The following is a 23,718-nucleotide window of genomic DNA, read 5'->3' on the forward strand; positions in this document are numbered from 1 at the left end:
ACAGAAAGAAGAGCTGGGGAGATAGCTCAGTGGTTAAGAGCTTTGCCTGCCCTTCCAAAGGTCAGAAGTTCGATTCCTGGCAACCACATAATTGCTCTCAAAAGGAGGTTTGGTGCCCTCTACTGGCAACAGAAGGAAGATGCAAGAGAGATGGCTCAATGGTTAAGAGAATTGCCTGCTCTTCCAACCTCCTGAATTCAATTCCAGGCGACCACATAATGGGTCACAACCATCTGCCATGAGGTCTTGTGCCCTCTTTTGGCTACCGTAAGAAGAGCTGGAGAGATAGCTCAGTGGTTAAGAGCATTGGTTGCCCTTCCAAAGGTCAGAAGTTCGATTCCTGGCAACCACATAATTGCTCTCAAAAGGAGGTTTGGTGCCCTCTACTGGCACCACAAGGAAGAGGCAGGAAAGATGGCTCTGTGGTAAAGAGCTCTGCCTGTTGAGTTTGATGAGGCCAAGAACAGACATAGAGTCGTGGCACAGGGCCAGGGCCCGCGTTGCTGTGACTGAATGAGGCAAAAGCTCTTGTTAGGATGTTAAAGACTCACAGCTCTATCCCCATGAGCCAGCGTGCTTCAGAGACAACACCAAGGAGAGTAAGGCAAGATGGCTAGAAGAAGAAAATTTTGGCATGTTCATGTGCCTTAAGAAGAACTCATATCCAAGACAATCAAAGGACTACAAACACCAGCAAAATGTTAACCTATTTAAAGCCAGAGAAACAATTTATCTAGACCTCCTCTATGAGGTACATGAATGGCCAATAGGTCCATGCAGACCCCTGTACTCCACACGTCATGGAAATGGAGATGTGATCCACACACCACATTGACTAAAGCTGGTTTAGTAAAAGAAGTTGAAAAACGGGTTGGAGAGATGGCTCAGTGGTTAAGAGCATTGCCTGCTCTTCCAAAGGTCAGAAGTTCGATTCCTGGAAATCACATAATTTCTCTCAAAAGGAGGTTTGGTTCCCTCTACTGGCAACATAAGGAAGAGGCATGAGAGATGGCTCCGTGGTTAAGATCATTGCCTCCTCTTCCAACCTCCTGAATTCAATTCCAGGCAACCACATAATGGCTCACAACCATCTGCAATGAGGTCTTGTGCCCTCTTTTGGATACAAAAATAAGAGCTGGGGTGTTAGCTCAGTGGATAAGAGCTTTGGCTGCCCTTCCAAAGGTCAGAAGTTCCATTCCTTGTGGCGGCGCAAATGAATGTAGACAGATTATATAGATATATACAGCTTTAATAAGGAAATAAACTTACAGGACCACAGGTTCCCGCGGTGTACCGGAAAAGCGGAGCAAAAGAAAAAGGCCTGCTGGGCTCACGCCCGGCAGATTTATCCGTAAACATTAGCCCGAGCCGAACACGCCCCCAATGGGTGGGGCTATGTCCCTACTTCTCCCCCTTTTGTCTAAATAAGATAGAACCAAACCAAATACAACTATATACAATAATAACAAATAATAAATATAACAAACAATATTGAGGACAAAACTTTTGCTAAACATTCTATCTCAAGGAGTCTAAATAACATAGAGAGTAACTACAATTATATAATCTTCAACTCCGTCAAAGATCTGAGAAGGGAATAAATTTCACTTAACAATCGAGAGATATCCAAAATGTGCAACAATTGACAGAGACAACTGACTACCTGGGCAATCACCCAAAGTCTCGTTTGCAATGTTGAGTCAACCAACTTTGGCTAAGGCCTAACATAACTGGCATACCATTATTAAAGGCAAGGAACTTTCTTAGGACTATCCTACCCTGTCTTGGCAAGATAAGACAATCCTGTTTCATCCACTTAGGGATATTCTGTATCTTTGTCAGAAGTTGAGGTATGGGCTTTTCTTAACCCAAAGGCCAGTTCTGCCAAGAAGACAAGCTCCCAGTGGAGTGTCTTTGGTGCTCAACGTTCTCTCGGGAGTAGAGTGGTGTTGCCAGGAGTAATTGTGTCTCTTTGGCATAGAAATTTTAGGTTAGATTAAAGGCCATTTTCTACAGCTCTTCGAAGAGGCTGAAGATCATACTATCTATACTAAATATAATCTCTATGTAACTAAAAGACCTGATAAACTTAAAAATAAATATGACAAACATATAATTCTCAATACCTATCTAACTTTGAAGACTAAAAGAATAAACAACTGTGCAATATATGAAGACAATGATCTTCAACTGTAAACAATGTCATAGTATCAGAGGCAGAAATGTACAATGTAATATGGTAGATGTATCAATACAATATGGACAAAGTTATAAGCATACTCATACAAAAATAGAGGTAGGAACACTCATATTCAATATTTAACATATCAATATACAAGAAACAGTACCAGTACAATTTTCTATAGACAGTAATTCACAAATACCAATCATCCCAAAAAACCAGTTACCCCCTTCTTCTTCCTCTTCTTCTTCTTCTTATTTTTTTTTCCAAAAAAAAATATCACCCCATCCCCTCAACCCTAAACCAACCATTAAAAGATGTCCCCAACCCTGAGGGCAAACTCTGTTGGGAGAGGGGATGCCGTCCTCTAAGATTGCTTCTAGCTGACATGGGGGCGACGTTCTTCTTAGGGGGTCCTGTGAAAGCAAATGATGGTAAAATTTCCAAATTAACCTTTGACCTAAGAAAATTGTAACTAGTCTCAGAGCGTTTTGAGAAGGTCCGACCAGAGTGTTGTCAAAAATGTGCACCATTCGAAATTGTCTCTTGTAGTTGGTACCAAAAAACAGGTCTAATATTAGCGCTTTAAAAAAAAATCATGACGTCATAAAAACCAGATGGAGTTGATGTTGTGGGGCCCCATCTTCATCCTGGAAACTTCAAAGATTACTGTAGGAAAATTTGTTGCTTGTTATGGGAAATTTAAACATTAACAACAAGGACATATACTGACATATAAAGAAAGACACAGATATGAGGAAAAGCAAAGAAAGTTTAAGACATATATATATATTAATACTTACAGAACAAGTCCCTCCATCAGTAATTAAATATTAGGGGTACCTTAAATTCTTTGAAGATGGGTATTTTCCTGTGGAGATAAGAAGAGAACCCTGCCCCCAACCTATTTGTATTACTTACCATCAGTATGATTGCCATCCATGTGATTGAATTGTTATTTATCTTTCCCAACTGGCTTCTCTTCATCAAAACGAACCTTTATCAATTTTGATGGAATCCACAATTTTTCCTCACCTGTGGAGACAAGAGCAAATCCCCTTCCCCAACGCAGCACATCTCCTGGCTTCCATTGTGAGGTCAGCACATCCTTGAAATAAACTGGTTGATTTAGTTCAGTAGACTTTTCCATTATCCAATGTCTTTCTGCAGCCGATGTTCCCTTCTCATTAGCGTTGAGGAAATTCAAGGTTAACAAAGCATTATGTAACCTATTTCTGGGGGTGTTTTCCACCCCTTTCTGTTTGTTCAACATATCCTTTATAGTTCGATTTGATCTTTCTATGACTGCTTGACCTGTAGGATTGTATGGTATACCTGTAACATGCTTGATATTGTAATAATCAAAAAACCGTTTCATTTTCCTAGAGACATAAGCAGGACCATTATCTGTCTTTATTTGTGTAGGTATACCCATGATAGCCATGACTTCTAATAAATGAGTGATAACTGAATCAGCTTTTTCTGAACTTAAAGCCGTTGCCCACTGAAAGCCTGAATACGTGTCAATGGTGTGATGAACATATTTTAATTTGCCAAATTCTGCAAAGTGGAACACATCCATCTGCCAGATTTCATTCCTTTGGGTGCCCTTTGGATTAGCCCCTGCAGGCAGTGGCGTTTGGTTATAGAAAGAGCAAGTAGGGCATTTCTTTACAATCTCCCTAGCTTGTTGCCATGTAATAGAAAACTCTTTCTTCAAACCTTTGCTATTAACATGATGTTTTTTATGAAATTCAGAGGCTTGTAGCACACTACCAATCAATAATTGATCAATTTCTGCATTACCTTGTGCTAGAGGACCTGGCAGACCCGTATGGGATCGGATGTGTGTTATGTACATAGGGCAAAGCCTGTTCCTAATCAAATCTTGCACCTGGATAAACAAAGAGGTTAGTTCTGTATCATCAGGTATAAATTCAGCAGTTTCAATATGTAAAATAACTCTTTCTGCATATTGTGAATCAGTAACTATATTAATAGGTTCTTTAAAATCCCTTAGCACCATAAGAATGGCATATAATTCTGCCTTCTGGACAGAATCATAAGGACTTTGTTCCACCTTACCCAAGTCTTCTGATTTGTAACCTGCCTTCCCTGATTTATTGGCATCAGTATAGAACGTACGGGCTCCAGTTATTGGAGTATCACGGACGATTCGAGGAAGGATCCAAGAAGTTCTCTTTATGAAGTTAAGCCTCTTGCTTTTTGGATAGTTGTTATTAATGTCTCCCAAGAAATTAGCACAAGCTCTTTGCCATGGTTCATTATCTTCCCATAATTTCTTTAGTTCATCAGCAGTGAAAGGCACTATAATTTCTGCTGGGTCTATGCCTGCTAGTTGACGAAGTCTCAACTTGCCTTTTATAATTAACTCAGAGACTTTTTCTACATAAGTTTTCAGTTTCTTACTTGGTTTATGTGGTACAAAGATCCATTCCAAGATAATATCATCTCTCTGCATTAAAATTCCTGTAGGGGAAATTTTTGATGGTAGTATGACGAGAATACAGTCGAGCTCTGGATTTACCCTATCCACATGTGCCTGTTGTAATTTTTCCTCAATCATCGTCAGTTCCTTTTCTGCTTCAGCTGTTAATTCTCTGGGACTGTTTAAATCTTTGTCACCATCCAAGGTTTTGTTCAAATGAATTATTAGATCAGGTGTTATCCCAATAGCTGGCCGTAGACTGGAAATGTCCCCTAATAGTCTTTGAAAGTCATTAAGAGTCCGTAGGCGATCTCTCCGAATTTGTGCCTTTTGTGTCTTAATTTTTTGTAAACCTATTTTATAACCTAAATAATTAACAGAATCTCCCTTCTGAATCTTTTCAGGAGCAATTTGCAATCCCCATTTTGGTAAAAGTATTTTTATTTCTTCAAACAATCTGTTCAAGGTATCCATGTTTGAATCGGATAACAAAATGTCGTCCATGTAATGATATACTATCGATTTGGGAAATTTCTTGCGTATTATTGGCAATGGTTGATTCACAAAATATTGGCACAGGGAGGGGCTATTTAACATACCCTGGGGGAGGACGGTCCAGTGGTACCTCCTCGAAGGTTGAGAATTATTATAAGTAGGCACTGTGAAGGCAAATTTTTCTCTATCGTCTTTTTGTAAAGGTATAGTGAAAAAACAATCCTTTAAATCAATAACTATGAGAGGCCATCCTTTTGGCAATAAAGAGGGCAAAGGAATTCCAGATTGCAGAGGGCCCATAGGTTGAATAACCTTGTTGATAGCCCTGAGATCTGTCACCATTCTCCATTTACCTGATTTTTTCTTAACCACAAATACAGGAGAATTCCAAGGGCTGGTAGATTCTTCTATATGTCCAGCATCTAATTGCTCTTGTACCAACTGTTCTAAAGCCTGTAACTTTTCCTCAGCTAAAGGCCATTGCTTTGTCCATATTGGTTTCTCAGTCAACCATTTTAAAGGCAAGGCTGTTGGTATCTCTGAAGGGACATCAATTGCTTGTTCTTGTACAGCCCGAATGGCCGGTTTTCTCCGTTTGTAATATCTTTTAATATTATCCCCAGAAATATAGGCTCTAGAAGTAGCAGGAATGTTAATTTGGGTATTCCATTGTTGTAATAGGTCACGACCCCATAAATTCATTGCAATATTGGCTACATATGGCCTTAATTTTCCTATTTGTCCCTCTGGTCCTATACATTCAACCCATCTCGTGCTCTGCCTTACTCGAGATAGGGTTCCAATTCCCAGGAGCTGAACATTTACATTCTGAAGAGGCCAATATGGATGCCAAGATTCTGGGGTAATGATACTTACATCCGCACCTGTGTCCAGCAGGCCAGTAATAAAAATGCCATTTACACACACTCTCAGCTTTGGTCTTTGGTCATTTATAGAAGTTTGCCAAAACACACGGAACTCATCTTTCTGATCATTATTGCTTGTAACAGTAGGCATGGGGCTTTCTAATTGTCCTGACGAGTCACGTTCTCTGTAGTAACTGGAAATGACTGAACCATGTTTGCCATGGGGGCCTGTGAGGCCCCCCCTCTCATGTTTCCCGTCTGTATCAGGTTGCCTTGTCTATCTCTTGTAGACCTGCACTCATTCGTCCAGTGTCTGCCCTTTCCACATCTTCTACATAAACCTGAAGGCTGAGTCCTCCTATTTCTGTTATTTCTAGAAGATGCATTATTATTATTTCTGAAAATCCGTTGTCTACAATTCCTTTTCATATGACCCATTTTGCCACAATTAAAACATTTGGTATTCTGATGTCTCCTTTTACCATTGGAAATTGCTTCTTCTACCCATGCTTCAGTGCCATAGTCAAATGTATCAACATCTAGTGTATGCAAGACCCATTCTTCTAATGGCGCTGATCTGAGCTTTAAAGGTCCCAAAATCCTTTTGCATTCCACATTTGCATTTTCATAAGCCAAAGTCTCGATCATTATACGTCTTGCTTCTGGGTCAGATATCCCTATTTGTACAGCTTTAGTTATTCTTTGTAAAAAGTCACTAAAGTGTTCTCTTTGACCCTGTTTAACTCTGACAAATGATTCCATCCTCTGTCCTGGGTCTTGCACCCTGTCCCAAGCCCTTAAGGCTGCTGTAGTACACACAGAGAGTATGTTTTCATCCAAATTAGCTTGTTCCTGAGGCTCAGAAAATAGCCCCTCTCCCAAAATTTGATCTATGGAAATCTCAATTCCCTTTGCTCTTTCTTGCTGTTCTAAAAGTCTAGCCTCTTGCCTGAATAAGCATTTCCATTTCAATTGCGTTCCACTCTCAAGGACAGCAGAGCTCAGTTGAAACCAGTCATTGGGCGTGACCTTATTAGTGGTAGCCCAAGATCTTAGCATCTCTTTAACAAAAGAGGCATTCATTCCAAAAGTCATTACAGCCTGTTTAATTTCTTTGAGATCATTCATACGGACAGGTTCCCATGTATCTTCCTTGATGACCCTAGGGTTTCTGGAACCAACTACTTTCTCAGTTGTTACAACTGGAAAGGCAGGTAGAACTGTAGGTAGAGCTTTGTGGGAATTGTCCCGGAGGGATTTACCCACAGATTTAGTTAAAATATGCCTTTCTACCTCTTGCTCTTCTTCCTCAGAATTTAGAAATTCCTCAATCTTTTCAATTCTATTCACCATTGCCTTCTTTAATGTCTGAATCTCCTGTCCAGAATTATGTTCTAAAGCCTTCATTGAGGATTCTAAAGTATGAAGTTTGTCCATTACAGATAATGTCTCATCTTTGGACATAATTTTTATAGCATATACCGTGCCTTCTTGTATAGATAATCTTTCTGTCAATCTGTCATAAGCTTTAGACAAAATCCGATTGTCACATTCAGCAGTTTTGATTCTCTCAGTTAATGTTTCTGTTCCTACTGAAAGGGACTGAAGCTTACGATCCAAATCAGCTGTTCCTTCTTCCACAGTAATGAATTTCTCCTTAATATCAGCCATTAATGTTTCAGAAAGGGACTGAAGCTTACAATCCAAATCAGCTGTTCTCTCTTCCATAGTAATGAATTTCTCCTTAACATCAGCCTGTACCTCTTCTAAATTTTTTTCAGTTTGTCGAGTTGTGTTAAACAAAGATCTGTTCTCTGCCTGGAGAACTTCAAACTGATTTTTGAGAAGATTGTTGTCATTCTCAATTGTTTTTAAGCGTTCAACCTCGTCTCGTAAAGACTTTATCATATTTCTATTATCAAACCATACAGTACCAAGGAAAACTACGAATCCCAGAAAGATCCATATCTGTGGGCTGACAGACACTTCTTGTAAAATCTCCCACATGGTACAACTGAAAAGGCTGTTAAAGTCTTGAATGGTAATGTTTTCAGACATTTTTCTTATTTATAAAAGAAAATTATGTACCTGTAATGAAGTTTTCCTGCCAGTGGTGGCTAAAGAAATGCACCTGAGTCCACGTGGTCTAAGCCAGAGCCGGTCTGAAACAATTAACTCAAAACAAAAATTATTGTACTGCCTGTTAAGGGAAGGGGTTGGTGGCTTTTACTTCAAAACTGCGGGTGCTTCACTTAAATCAGGCAGTGAGGGTTTGGAAGAAGCAGGGAGCTATTAACTGCTCTGTGGGGGGTCGCTGCTCTGTGACTGTAGTGGCCTGGAGTGGGGGAAGGGAAAGCGAGCAGGGAGCGCGCTGTAAATCGCCTTCCTGAGCTCAGGCAACTAGCCGGGAAAGGTGGAGCTTGCGCCCCCCCTGTGCCGGGTCGGGGGCAAAATAGCCCGACGTCGGGACGCCAAATGTGGCGGCGCAAATGAATGTAGACAGACTATATAGATATATAGAGCTTTAATAAGGAAATAAACTTACAGGACCACAGGTTCCCGCGGTGTACCGGAAAAGCGGAGCAAAAGAAAAAGGGCTGCTGGGCTCACGCCCGGCAGATTTATCCGTAAACATTAGCCCGAGGCGAACACGCCCCCATGGGTGGGGCTATGTCCCTACAATTCCTGGCAATCCCATAATTGCTCTCAAAAGGTAGATTTGGTGCCCTTTACTGGCAAAAAAAGAGGCGTGAGAGATGGTTCAGTGCTTAAGAGCATTGCCTGCTCTTAGAACCTCCTGAAATCAATTGCAGGCAACCACATAATGATTCACAACCATCTGCAATGAGGTCTTGTGCCCTCTTTTGGCTACAGTAAGAAAAGCTGGAGAGATAGGTCAGTGGTTAAGAACATTGGCTGCCCTTCCGAAGGTCAGAAGTTCGATTCCTGGCTACCAAATAATTGCTCTCAAAAGGAGGTTTGGCGCCCTCTACTGGCACCATGAGGAAGAGGCAAGAGAGATGGCTCTGTGGTAAAGAGCATTGCCTGCTGAGTTTGATGAGACCACATACAGACATAGAGTCAGGGCCAAGGGCCAGGGTCCGCGTTGTTGTGACTGAATGAGGCAAAAGCTTTTGTTAGGATGTTAAAGGCTCACAGCTCTATCACCATGAGCCAGCGTGCTTCAGAGACAACACCAAGGAGAGTAAGGCAAGATGACTAGAAGAAGAAAATACAGGCATGTTCATGTTCCTGAAGAAGAACTCACATCCAAGACATCCAAAGGACGACAAACACCAGCAAAAGGTGTACCAATTTTAAGCCAGAGAAACAATTTATCTAGACCTCCTCTATGAGGTACACGAACGGCCAATAGGTCCACGGAGACCCCTGTACTCCACGTGTTAGGGAAATGGAGATGTGATCCACACACCACATTGAGTAAACCTGGTTTAGTAAAAGAAGCTGAGAAACGGGTTGGAGAGATGGCTCAGTGGTTAAGAGCATTGCCTGCTCTTCCAAAGGTCAGAAGTTCGATTCCTGGGAATCACATAGTTGCTCTCAAAATGAGGTTTGGTGCCGTCTACTGGCAACAGAGGGGAGATGCAGGAGAGATGGCTCAGTGGTTAAGAGCATTACCTGCTCTTCCAAAGTTCAGAAGTTCGATTCCTGGAAATCACATAATTGCTCTCAAAATGAGGTTTGGTGCCCTCTACTGGCAACAGAAGGAAGAGGCAGGAGAGATGGCTCAGTGGTTAAGAGCATTGCCTGCTGAGGTTGATGAGGCCAAGTGGACACATACAGCCAGGGCCCCCGTTGTTGTCTCAGAATCAGGCAAAACATTTTGTTAGGATAATAAAGACTCACAGCTCTATCAGCATGAGCCTGCATGCTTCAGGGACACCACCAAGCAGAATGAGGAAAGATGGTTAGAAGAAGAAAATACAGGCATGTTCATGTTCCTTAAGAAGAACTCACATCCAAGACATCCAAAGGACGACAAACACCAGCAAAAGGTTTACCAATTTAAAGCCAGACAAACAATTTATCTAGACTTCATCTATGAGGTACGCGAACGGCCAATATGTCCATGGAGACCCCTGTACTCCACATGTTAGTGGAATGCAGATATGATCCACACACCACATTGAGTAAACCTGGTTTAGTTCAAGAAGTTGAAAAACGGGTTGGAGAGATGGCTCAGTGGTTAAGAACATTGCCTGCTCTTCCAACCTCCTGAACTGAATTCCAGGCAACCACATAATGGCTCACAACCATCTGCAATGAGGTCTTGTGCCCTCTTTTGGATACAGAAAGAAGAGCTGGGGAGATAGCTCAGTGGTTAAGAGCTTTGCCTGCCCTTCCAAAGGTCAGAAGTTCGATTCCTGGCAACCAAATAATTGCTCTCAAAAGGAGGTTTGGTGCCCTCTACTGGCAACAGAAGGAAGATGCAAGAGAGATGGCTCAATGGTTAAGAGAATTGCCTGCTCTTCCAACCTCCTGAATTCAATTCCAGGCGACCACATAATGGGTCACAACCATCTGCCATGAGGTCTTGTGCCCTCTTTTGGCTACAGTAAGAAGAGCTGGAGAGATAGCTCAGTGGTTAAGAGCATTGGTTGCCCTTCCAAAGGTCAGAAGTTCGATTCCTGGGAACCACGTAATTGCTCTCAAAAGGAGGTTTGGCGCCCTCTATTGGCAACAGAAGGAAGAGGCAGGAAAGATGGCTCTGTGGTAAAGAGCTCTGCCTACTGAGTTTGATGAGGCCAAGAACAGACATAGAGTCGGGGCACAGGGCCAGGGCCCACGTTGTTGTGACTGAATGAGGCAAAAGCTCTTGTTAGGATGTTAAAGACTCACAGCTCTATCACCATGAGCCAGCGTGCTTCAGAGACAACACCAAGGAGAGTAAGGCAAGATGGCTAGAAGAAGAAAATATTGGCATGTTCATGTGCCTGAAGAAGAACTCATATCCAAGACAATCAAAGGACTACAAACACCAGCAAAATGTTAACCTATTTAAAGCCAGAGAAACAATTTATCTAGACCTCCTCTATGAGGTACATGAATGGCCAATAGGTCCATGCAGTCCCCTGTACTCCACATGTCAGGGAAATGGAGATGTGATCCACACACCACATTGACTAAAGCTGGTTTAGTAAAAGAAGTTGAAAAACGGGTTGGAGAGATGGCTCAGTGGTTAAGAGCATTGCCTGCTCTTCCAAAGGTCAGAAGTTCGATTCCTGGAAATCACATAATTGCTCTCAAAAGGAGGTTTGGTTCCCTCTACTGGCAACATAAGGAAGAGGCATGAGAGATGGCTCCGTGGTTAAGATCATTGCCTCCTCTTCCAACCTCCTGAATTCAATTCCAGGCAACCACATAATGGCTCACAACCATCTGCAATGAGGTCTTTTGCCCTCTTTTGGATACAAAAATAAGAGCTGGTGTGTTAGCTCAGTGGATAAGAGCTTTGGCTGCCCTTCCAAAGGTCAGAAGTTCCATTCCTTGTGGCCGCGCAAATGAATGTAGACAGATTATATAGATATATACAGCTTTAATAAGGAAATAAACTTATAGGACCACAGGTTCCCGCGGTGTACCGGAAAAGCGGAGCAAAAGAAAAAGGCCTGCTGGGCTCACGCCCGGCAGATTTATCCGTAAACATTAGCCCGAGCCGAACACGCCCCCAATGGGTGGGGCTATGTCCCTACTTCTCCCCTTTTGTCTAAATAAGATAGAACCAAACCAAATACAACTATATACAATAATAACAAATAATAAATATAACAAACAATATTGAGGACAAAACTTTTGCTAAACATTCTATCTCAAGGAGTCTAAATAACATAGAGAGTAACTACAATTATATAATCTTCAACTCCGTCAAAGATCTGAGAAGGGAATAAATTTCACTTAACAATCGAGAGATATCCAAAATGTGCAACAATTGACAGAGACAACTGACTACCTGGGCAATCACCCAAAGTCTCGTTTGCAATGTTGAGTCAACCAACTTTGGCTAAGGCCTAACATAACTGGCATACCATTATTAAAGGCAAGGAACTTTCTTAGGACTATCCTACCCTGTCTTGGCAAGATAAGACAATCCTGTTTCATCCACTTAGGGATATTCTGTATCTTTGTCAGAAGTTGAGGTATGGGCTTTTCTTAACCCAAAGGCCAGTTCTGCCAAGAAGACAAGCTCCCAGTGGAGTGTCTTTGGTGCTCAACGTTCTCTCGGGAGTAGAGTGGTGTTGCCAGGAGTAATTGTGTCTCTTTGGCATAGAAATTTTAGGTTAGATTAAAGGCCATTTTCTACAGCTCTTCGAAGAGGCTGAAGATCATACTATCTATACTAAATATAATCTCTATGTAACTAAAAGACCTGATAAACTTAAAAATAAATATGACAAACATATAATTCTCAATACCTATCTAACTTTGAAGACTAAAAGAATAAACAACTGTGCAATATATGAAGACAATGATCTTCAACTGTAAACAATGTCATAGTATCAGAGGCAGAAATGTACAATGTAATATGGTAGATGTATCAATACAATATGGACAAAGTTATAAGCATACTCATACAAAAATAGAGGTAGGAACACTCATATTCAATATTTAACATATCAATATACAAGAAACAGTACCAGTACAATTTTCTATAGACAGTAATTCACAAATACCAATCATCCCAAAAAACCAGTTACCCCCTTCTTCTTCCTCTTCTTCTTCTTCTTATTTTTTTTTCCAAAAAAAAATATCACCCCATCCCCTCAACCCTAAACCAACCATTAAAAGATGTCCCCAACCCTGAGGGCAAACTCTGTTGGGAGAGGGGATGCCGTCCTCTAAGATTGCTTCTAGCTGACATGGGGGCGACGTTCTTCTTAGGGGGTCCTGTGAAAGCAAATGATGGTAAAATTTCCAAATTAACCTTTGACCTAAGAAAATTGTAACTAGTCTCAGAGCGTTTTGAGAAGGTCCGACCAGAGTGTTGTCAAAAATGTGCACCATTCGAAATTGTCTCTTGTAGTTGGTACCAAAAAACAGGTCTAATATTAGCGCTTTAAAAAAAAATCATGACGTCATAAAAACCAGATGGAGTTGATGTTGTGGGGCCCCATCTTCATCCTGGAAACTTCAAAGATTACTGTAGGAAAATTTGTTGCTTGTTATGGGAAATTTAAACATTAACAACAAGGACATATACTGACATATAAAGAAAGACACAGATATGAGGAAAAGCAAAGAAAGTTTAAGAAATATATATATATATATATATATATATATATATATATATATATATATATATTAATACTTACAGAACAAGTCCCTCCATCAGTAATTAAATATTAGGGGTACCTTAAATTCTTTGAAGATGGGTATTTTCCTGTGGAGATAAGAAGAGAACCCTGCCCCCAACCTATTTGTATTACTTACCATCAGTATGATTGCCATCCATGTGATTGAATTGTTATTTATCTTTCCCAACTGGCTTCTCTTCATCAAAACGAACCTTTATCAATTTTGATGGAATCCACAATTTTTCCTCACCTGTGGAGACAAGAGCAAATCCCCTTCCCCAACGCAGCACATCTCCTGGCTTCCATTGTGAGGTCAGCACATCCTTGAAATAAACTGGTTGATTTAGTTCAGTAGACTTTTCCATTATCCAATGTCTTTCTGCAGCCGATGTTCCCTTCTCATTAGCGTTGAGGAAATTCAAGGTTAACAAAGCATTATGTAACCTATTTCTGGGGGTGTTTTCCACCCCTTTCTGTTTGTTCAACATATCCTTTATAGTTCGATTTGATCTTTCTATGACTGCTTGACCTGTAGGATTGTATGGTATACCTGTAACATGCTTGATATTGTAATAATCAAAAAACCGTTTCATTTTCCTAGAGACATAAGCAGGACCATTATCTGTCTTTATTTGTGTAGGTATACCCATGATAGCCATGACTTCTAATAAATGAGTGATAACTGAATCAGCTTTTTCTGAACTTAAAGCCGTTGCCCACTGAAAGCCTGAATACGTGTCAATGGTGTGATGAACATATTTTAATTTGCCAAATTCTGCAAAGTGGAACACATCCATCTGCCAGATTTCATTCCTTTGGGTGCCCTTTGGATTAGCCCCTGCAGGCAGTGGCGTTTGGTTATAGAAAGAGCAAGTAGGGCATTTCTTTACAATCTCCCTAGCTTGTTGCCATGTAATAGAAAACTCTTTCTTCAAACCTTTGCTATTAACATGATGTTTTTTATGAAATTCAGAGGCTTGTAGCACACTACCAATCAATAATTGATCAATTTCTGCATTACCTTGTGCTAGAGGACCTGGCAGACCCGTATGGGATCGGATGTGTGTTATGTACATAGGGCAAAGCCTGTTCCTAATCAAATCTTGCACCTGGATAAACAAAGAGGTTAGTTCTGTATCATCAGGTATAAATTCAGCAGTTTCAATATGTAAAATAACTCTTTCTGCATATTGTGAATCAGTAACTATATTAATAGGTTCTTTAAAATCCCTTAGCACCATAAGAATGGCATATAATTCTGCCTTCTGGACAGAATCATAAGGACTTTGTTCCACCTTACCCAAGTCTTCTGATTTGTAACCTGCCTTCCCTGATTTATTGGCATCAGTATAGAACGTACGGGCTCCAGTTATTGGAGTATCACGGACGATTCGAGGAAGGATCCAAGAAGTTCTCTTTATGAAGTTAAGCCTCTTGCTTTTTGGATAGTTGTTATTAATGTCTCCCAAGAAATTAGCACAAGCTCTTTGCCATGGTTCATTATCTTCCCATAATTTCTTTAGTTCATCAGCAGTGAAAGGCACTATAATTTCTGCTGGGTCTATGCCTGCTAGTTGACGAAGTCTCAACTTGCCTTTTATAATTAACTCAGAGACTTTTTCTACATAAGTTTTCAGTTTCTTACTTGGTTTATGTGGTACAAAGATCCATTCCAAGATAATATCATCTCTCTGCATTAAAATTCCTGTAGGGGAAATTTTTGATGGTAGTATGACGAGAATACAGTCGAGCTCTGGATTTACCCTATCCACATGTGCCTGTTGTAATTTTTCCTCAATCATCGTCAGTTCCTTTTCTGCTTCAGCTGTTAATTCTCTGGGACTGTTTAAATCTTTGTCACCATCCAAGGTTTTGTTCAAATGAATTATTAGATCAGGTGTTATCCCAATAGCTGGCCGTAGACTGGAAATGTCCCCTAATAGTCTTTGAAAGTCATTAAGAGTCCGTAGGCGATCTCTCCGAATTTGTGCCTTTTGTGTCTTAATTTTTTGTAAACCTATTTTATAACCTAAATAATTAACAGAATCTCCCTTCTGAATCTTTTCAGGAGCAATTTGCAATCCCCATTTTGGTAAAAGTATTTTTATTTCTTCAAACAATCTGTTCAAGGTATCCATGTTTGAATCGGATAACAAAATGTCGTCCATGTAATGATATACTATCGATTTGGGAAATTTCTTGCGTATTATTGGCAATGGTTGATTCACAAAATATTGGCACAGGGAGGGGCTATTTAACATACCCTGGGGGAGGACGGTCCAGTGGTACCTCCTCGAAGGTTGAGAATTATTATAAGTAGGCACTGTGAAGGCAAATTTTTCTCTATCTTCTTTTTGTAAAGGTATAGTGAAAAAACAATCCTTTAAATCAATAACTATGAGAGGCCATCCTTTTGGCAATAAAGAGGGCAAAGGAATTCCAGATTGCAGAGGGCCCATAGGTTGAATAACCTTGTTGATAGCCCTGAGATCTGTCACCATTCTCCATTTACCTGATTTTTTCTTAACCACAAATACAGGAGAATTCCAAGGGCTGGTAGATTCTTCTATATGTCCAGCATCTAATTGCTCTTGTACCAACTGTTCTAAAGCCTGTAACTTTTCCTCAGCTAAAGGCCATTGCTTTGTCCATATTGGTTTCTCAGTCAACCATTTTAAAGGCAAGGCTGTTGGTATCTCTGAAGGGACATCAATTGCTTGTTCTTGTACAGCCCGAATGGCCGGTTTTCTCCGTTTGTAATATCTTTTAATATTATCCCCAGAAATATAGGCTCTAGAAGTAGCAGGAATGTTAATTTGGGTATTCCATTGTTGTAATAGGTCACGACCCCATAAATTCATTGCAATATTGGCTACATATGGCCTTAATTTTCCTATTTGTCCCTCTGGTCCTATACATTCAACCCATCTCGTGCTCTGCCTTACTCGAGATAGGGTTCCAATTCCCAGGAGCTGAACATTTACATTCTGAAGAGGCCAATATGGATGCCAAGATTCTGGGGTAATGATACTTACATCCGCACCTGTGTCCAGCAGGCCAGTAATAAAAATGCCATTTACACACACTCTCAGCTTTGGTCTTTGGTCATTTATAGAAGTTTGCCAAAACACACGGAACTCATCTTTCTGATCATTATTGCTTGTAACAGTAGGCATGGGGCTTTCTAATTGTCCTGACGAGTCACGTTCTCTGTAGTAACTGGAAATGACTGAACCATGTTTGCCATGGGGGGCCTGTGAGTCCCCCCCCTCTCACGTTTCCCGTCTGTATCAGGTTGCCTTGTCTATCTCTTGTAGACCTGCACTCATTCGTCCAGTGTCTGCCCTTTCCACATCTTCTACATAAACCTGAAGGCTGAGTCCTCCTATTTCTGTTATTTCTAGAAGATGCATTATTATTATTTCTGAAAATCCGTTGTCTACAATTCCTTTTCATATGACCCATTTTGCCACAATTAAAACATTTGGTATTCTGATGTCTCCTTTTACCATTGGAAATTGCTTCTTCTACCCATGCTTCAGTGCCATAGTCAAATGTATCAACATCTAGTGTATGCAAGACCCATTCTTCTAATGGCGCTGATCTGAGCTTTAAAGGTCCCAAAATCCTTTTGCATTCCACATTTGCATTTTCATAAGCCAAAGTCTCGATCATTATACGTCTTGCTTCTGGGTCAGATATCCCTATTTGTACAGCTTTAGTTATTCTTTGTAAAAAGTCACTAAAGTGTTCTCTTTGACCCTGTTTAACTCTGACAAATGATTCCATCCTCTGTCCTGGGTCTTGCACCCTGTCCCAAGCCCTTAAGGCTGCTGTAGTACACACAGAGAGTATGTTTTCATCCAAATTAGCTTGTTCCTGAGGCTCAGAAAATAGCCCCTCTCCCAAAATTTGATCTATGGAAATCTCAATTCCCTTTGCTCTTTCTTGCTGTTCTAAAAGTCTAGCCTCTTGCCTGAATAAGCATTTCCATTTCAATTGCGTTCCACTCTCAAGGACAGCAGAGCTCAGTTGAAACCAGTCATTGGGCGTGACCTTATTCGTGGTAGCCCAAGATCTTAGCATCTCTTTAACAAAAGAGGCATTCATTCCAAAAGTCATTACAGCCTGTTTAATTTCTTTGAGATCATTCATACGGACAGGTTCCCATGTATCTTCCTTGATGACCCTAGGGTTTCTGGAACCAACTACTTTCTCAGTTGTTACAACTGGAAAGGCAGGTAGAACTGTAGGTAGAGCTTTGTGGGAATTGTCCCGGAGGGATTTACCCACAGATTTAGTTAAAATATGCCTTTCTACCTCTTGCTCTTCTTCCTCAGAATTTAGAAATTCCTCAATCTTTTCAATTCTATTCACCATTGCCTTCTTTAATGTCTGAATCTCCTGTCCAGAATTATGTTCTAAAGCCTTCATTGAGGATTCTAAAGTATGAAGTTTGTCCATTACAGATAATGTCTCATCTTTGGACATAATTTTTATAGCATATACCGTGCCTTCTTGTATAGATAATCTTTCTGTCAATCTGTCATAAGCTTTAGACAAAATCCGATTGTCACATTCAGCAGTTTTGATTCTCTCAGTTAATGTTTCTGTTCCTACTGAAAGGGACTGAAGCTTACGATCCAAATCAGCTGTTCCTTCTTCCACAGTAATGAATTTCTCCTTAATATCAGCCATTAATGTTTCAGAAAGGGACTGAAGCTTACAATCCAAATCAGCTGTTCTCTCTTCCATAGTAATGAATTTCTCCTTAACATCAGCCTGTACCTCTTCTAAATTTTTTTCAGTTTGTCGAGTTGTGTTAAACAAAGATCTGTTCTCTGCCTGGAGAACTTCAAACTGATTTTTGAGAAGATTGTTGTCATTCTCAATTGTTTTTAAGCGTTCAACCTCGTCTCGTAAAGACTTTATCATATTTCTATTATCAAACCATACAGTACCAAGGAAAACTACGAATCCCAGAAAGATCCATATCTGTGGGCTGACAGACACTTCTTGTAAAATCTCCCACATGGTACAACTGAAAAGGCTGTTAAAGTCTTGAATGGTAATGTTTTCAGACATTTTTCTTATTTATAAAAGAAAATTATGTACCTGTAATGAAGTTTTCCTGCCAGTGGTGGCTAAAGAAATGCACCTGAGTCCACGTGGTCTAAGCCAGAGCCGGTCTGAAACAATTAACTCAAAACAAAAATTATTGTACTGCCTGTTAAGGGAAGGGGTTGGTGGCTTTTACTTCAAAACTGCGGGTGCTTCACTTAAATCAGGCAGTGAGGGTTTGGAAGAAGCAGGGAGCTATTAACTGCTCTGTGGGGGGTTGCTGCTCTGTGACTGTAGTGGCCTGGAGTGGGGGAAGGGAAAGCGAGCAGGGAGCGCGCTGTAAATCGCCTTCCTGAGCTCAGGCAACTAGCCGGGAAAGGTGGAGCTTGCGCCCCCCCTGTGCCGGGTCGGGGGCAAAATAGCCCGACGTCGGGACGCCAAATGTGGCGGCGCAAATGAATGTAGACAGATTATATAGATATATAGAGCTTTAATAAGGAAATAAACTTACAGGACCACAGGTTCCCGCGGTGTACCGGAAAAGCGGAGCAAAAGAAAAAGGGCTGCTGGGCTCACGCCCGGCAGATTTATCCGTAAACATTAGCCCGAGGCGAACACGCCCCCATGGGTGGGGCTATGTCCCTACAATTCCTGGCAATCCCATAATTGCTCTCAAAAGGTAGATTTGGTGCCCTTTACTGGCAAAAAAGAAGAGGCGTGAGAGATGGTTCAGTGCTTAAGAGCATTGCCTGCTCTTAGAACCTCCTGAAATCAATTGCAGGCAACCACATAATGATTCACAACCATCTGCCATGAGGTCTTGTGCCCTCTTTTGGCTACAGTAAGAAAAGCTGGAGAGATAGGTCAGTGGTTAAGAACATTGGCTGCCCTTCCGAAGGTCAGAAGTTTGATTCCTGGCTACCAAATAATTGCTCTCAAAAGGAGGTTTGGCGCCCTCTACTGGCACCACGAGGAAGAGGCAAGAGAGATGGCTCTGTGGTAAAGAGCATTGCCTGCTGAGTTTGATGAGACCACATACAGACATAGAGTCAGGGCCAAGGGCCAGGGTCCGCGTTGTTGTGACTGAATGAGGCAAAAGCTTTTGTTAGGATGTTAAAGGCTCACAGCTCTATCACCACGAGCCAGCGTGCTTCAGAGACAACACCAAGGAGAGTAAGGCAAGATGACTAGAAGAAGAAAATACAGGCATGTTCATGTTCCTGAAGAAGAACTCACATCCAAGACATCCAAAGGACGACAAACACCAGCAAAAGGTGTACCAATTTTAAGCCAGAGAAACAATTTATCTAGACCTCCTCTATGAGGTACACGAACGGCCAATAGGTCCACGGAGACCCCTGTACTCCACGTGTTAGGGAAATGGAGATGTGATCCACACACCACATTGAGTAAACCTGGTTTAGTAAAAGAAGCTGAGAAACGGGTTGGAGAGATGGCTCAGTGGTTAAGAGCATTGCCTGCTCTTCCAAAGGTCAGAAGTTCGATTCCTGGGAATCACATAGTTGCTCTCAAAATGAGGTTTGGTGCCGTCTACTGGCAACAGAGGGGAGATGCAGGAGAGATGGCTCAGTGGTTAAGAGCATTACCTGCTCTTCCAAAGTTCAGAAGTTCGATTCCTGGAAATCACATAATTGCTCTCAAAATGAGGTTTGGTGCCCTCTACTGGCAACAGAAGGAAGAGGCAGGAGAGATGGCTCAGTGGTTAAGAGCATTGCCTGCTGAGGTTGATGAGGCCAAGTGGACACATACAGCCAGGGCCCCCGTTGTTGTCTCAGAATCAGGCAAAACATTTTGTTAGGATAATAAAGACTCACAGCTCTATCAGCATGAGCCTGCATGCTTCAGGGACACCACCAAGCAGAATGAGGAAAGATGGTTAGAAGAAGAAAATACAGGCATGTTCATGTTCCTTAAGAAGAACTCACATCCAAGACATCCAAAGGACGACAAACACCAGCAAAAGGTTTACCAATTTAAAGCCAGACAAACAATTTATCTAGACTTCATCTATGAGGTACGCGAACGGCCAATATGTCCATGGAGACCCCTGTACTCCACATGTTAGTGGAATGCAGATATGATCCACACACCACATTGAGTAAACCTGGTTTAGTTCAAGAAGTTGAAAAACGGGTTGGAGAGATGGCTCAGTGGTTAAGAACATTGCCTGCTCTTCCAACCTCCTGAACTGAATTCCAGGCAACCACATAATGGCTCACAACCATCTGCAATGAGGTCTTGTGCCCTCTTTTGGATACAGAAAGAAGAGCTGGGGAGATAGCTCAGTGGTTAAGAGCTTTGCCTGCCCTTCCAAAGGTCAGAAGTTCGATTCCTGGCAACCAAATAATTGCTCTCAAAAGGAGGTTTGGTGCCCTCTACTGGCAACAGAAGGAAGATGCAAGAGAGATGGCTCAATGGTTAAGAGAATTGCCTGCTCTTCCAACCTCCTGAATTCAATTCCAGGCGACCACATAATGGGTCACAACCATCTGCCATGAGGTCTTGTGCCCTCTTTTGGCTACAGTAAGAAGAGCTGGAGAGATAGCTCAGTGGTTAAGAGCATTGGTTGCCCTTCCAAAGGTCAGAAGTTCGATTCCTGGGAACCACGTAATTGCTCTCAAAAGGAGGTTTGGCGCCCTCTATTGGCAACAGAAGGAAGAGGCAGGAAAGATGGCTCTGTGGTAAAGAGCTCTGCCTACTGAGTTTGATGAGGCCAAGAACAGACATAGAGTCGGGGCACAGGGCCAGGGCCCACGTTGTTGTGACTGAATGAGGCAAAAGCTCTTGTTAGGATGTTAAAGACTCACAGCTCTATCACCATGAGCCAGCGTGCTTCAGAGACAACACCAAGGAGAGTAAGGCAAGATGGCTAGAAGAAGAAAATATTGGCATGTTCATGTGCCTGAAGAAGAACTCATATCCAAGACAATCAAAGGACTACAAACACCAGCAAAATGTTAACCTATTTAAAGCCAGAGAAACAATTTATCTAGACCTCCTCTATGAGGTACATGAATGGCCAATAGGTCCATGCAGTCCCCTGTACTCCACATGTCAGGGAAATGGAGATGTGATCCACACACCACATTGACTAAAGCTGGTTTAGTAAAAGAAGTTGAAAAACGGGTTGGAGAGATGGCTCAGTGGTTAAGAGCATTGCCTGCTCTTCCAAAGGTCAGAAGTTCGATTCCTGGAAATCACATAATTGCTCTCAAAAGGAGGTTTGGTGCCCTCTACTGGCAACATAAGGAAGAGGCATGAGAGATGGCTCCGTGGTTAAGATCATTGCCTCCTCTTCCAACCTCCTGAATTCAATTCCAGGCAACCACATAATGGCTCACAACCATCTGCAATGAGGTCTTGTGCCCTCTTTGGGATACAGAAAGAAGAGCTGGGGAGATAGCTCAGTGGTTAAGAGCTTTGCCTGCCCTTCCAAAGGTCAGAAGTTCGATTCCTGGCAACCACATAATTGCTCTCAAAAGGAGGTTTGGTGCCCTCTACTGGCAACAGAAGGAAGATGCAAGAGAGATGGCTCAATGGTTAAGAGAATTGCCTGCTCTTCCAACCTCCTGAATTCAATTCCAGGCGACCACATAATGGGTCACAACCATCTGCCATGAGGTCTTGTGCCCTCTTTTGGCTACCGTAAGAAGAGCTGGAGAGATAGCTCAGTGGTTAAGAGCATTGGTTGCCCTTCCAAAGGTCAGAAGTTCGATTCCTGGCAACCACATAATTGCTCTCAAAAGGAGGTTTGGTGCCCTCTACTGGCACCACAAGGAAGAGGCAGGAAAGATGGCTCTGTGGTAAAGAGCTCTGCCTGTTGAGTTTGATGAGGCCAAGAACAGACATAGAGTCGTGGCACAGGGCCAGGGCCCGCGTTGCTGTGACTGAATGAGGCAAAAGCTCTTGTTAGGATGTTAAAGACTCACAGCTCTATCCCCATGAGCCAGCGTGCTTCAGAGACAACACCAAGGAGAGTAAGGCAAGATGGCTAGAAGAAGAAAATTTTGGCATGTTCATGTGCCTTAAGAAGAACTCATATCCAAGACAATCAAAGGACTACAAACACCAGCAAAATGTTAACCTATTTAAAGCCAGAGAAACAATTTATCTAGACCTCCTCTATGAGGTACATGAATGGCCAATAGGTCCATGCAGACCCCTGTACTCCACACGTCATGGAAATGGAGATGTGATCCACACACCACATTGACTAAAGCTGGTTTAGTAAAAGAAGTTGAAAAACGGGTTGGAGAGATGGCTCAGTGGTTAAGAGCATTGCCTGCTCTTCCAAAGGTCAGAAGTTCGATTCCTGGAAATCACATAATTTCTCTCAAAAGGAGGTTTGGTTCCCTCTACTGGCAACATAAGGAAGAGGCATGAGAGATGGCTCCGTGGTTAAGATCATTGCCTCCTCTTCCAACCTCCTGAATTCAATTCCAGGCAACCACATAATGGCTCACAACCATCTGCAATGAGGTCTTGTGCCCTCTTTTGGATACAAAAATAAGAGCTGGGGTGTTAGCTCAGTGGATAAGAGCTTTGGCTGCCCTTCCAAAGGTCAGAAGTTCCATTCCTTGTGGCGGCGCAAATGAATGTAGACAGATTATATAGATATATACAGCTTTAATAAGGAAATAAACTTACAGGACCACAGGTTCCCGCGGTGTACCGGAAAAGCGGAGCAAAAGAAAAAGGCCTGCTGGGCTCACGCCCGGCAGATTTATCCGTAAACATTAGCCCGAGCCGAACACGCCCCCAATGGGTGGGGCTATGTCCCTACTTCTCCCCCTTTTGTCTAAATAAGATAGAACCAAACCAAATACAACTATATACAATAATAACAAATAATAAATATAACAAACAATATTGAGGACAAAACTTTTGCTAAACATTCTATCTCAAGGAGTCTAAATAACATAGAGAGTAACTACAATTATATAATCTTCAACTCCGTCAAAGATCTGAGAAGGGAATAAATTTCACTTAACAATCGAGAGATATCCAAAATGTGCAACAATTGACAGAGACAACTGACTACCTGGGCAATCACCCAAAGTCTCGTTTGCAATGTTGAGTCAACCAACTTTGGCTAAGGCCTAACATAACTGGCATACCATTATTAAAGGCAAGGAACTTTCTTAGGACTATCCTACCCTGTCTTGGCAAGATAAGACAATCCTGTTTCATCCACTTAGGGATATTCTGTATCTTTGTCAGAAGTTGAGGTATGGGCTTTTCTTAACCCAAAGGCCAGTTCTGCCAAGAAGACAAGCTCCCAGTGGAGTGTCTTTGGTGCTCAACGTTCTCTCGGGAGTAGAGTGGTGTTGC

This window comes from Chionomys nivalis, unplaced genomic scaffold, assembly GCF_950005125.1.
Source record: "Chionomys nivalis unplaced genomic scaffold, mChiNiv1.1 scaffold_60, whole genome shotgun sequence".
NCBI classification, from domain to species: Eukaryota; Metazoa; Chordata; class Mammalia; order Rodentia; family Cricetidae; genus Chionomys; species Chionomys nivalis.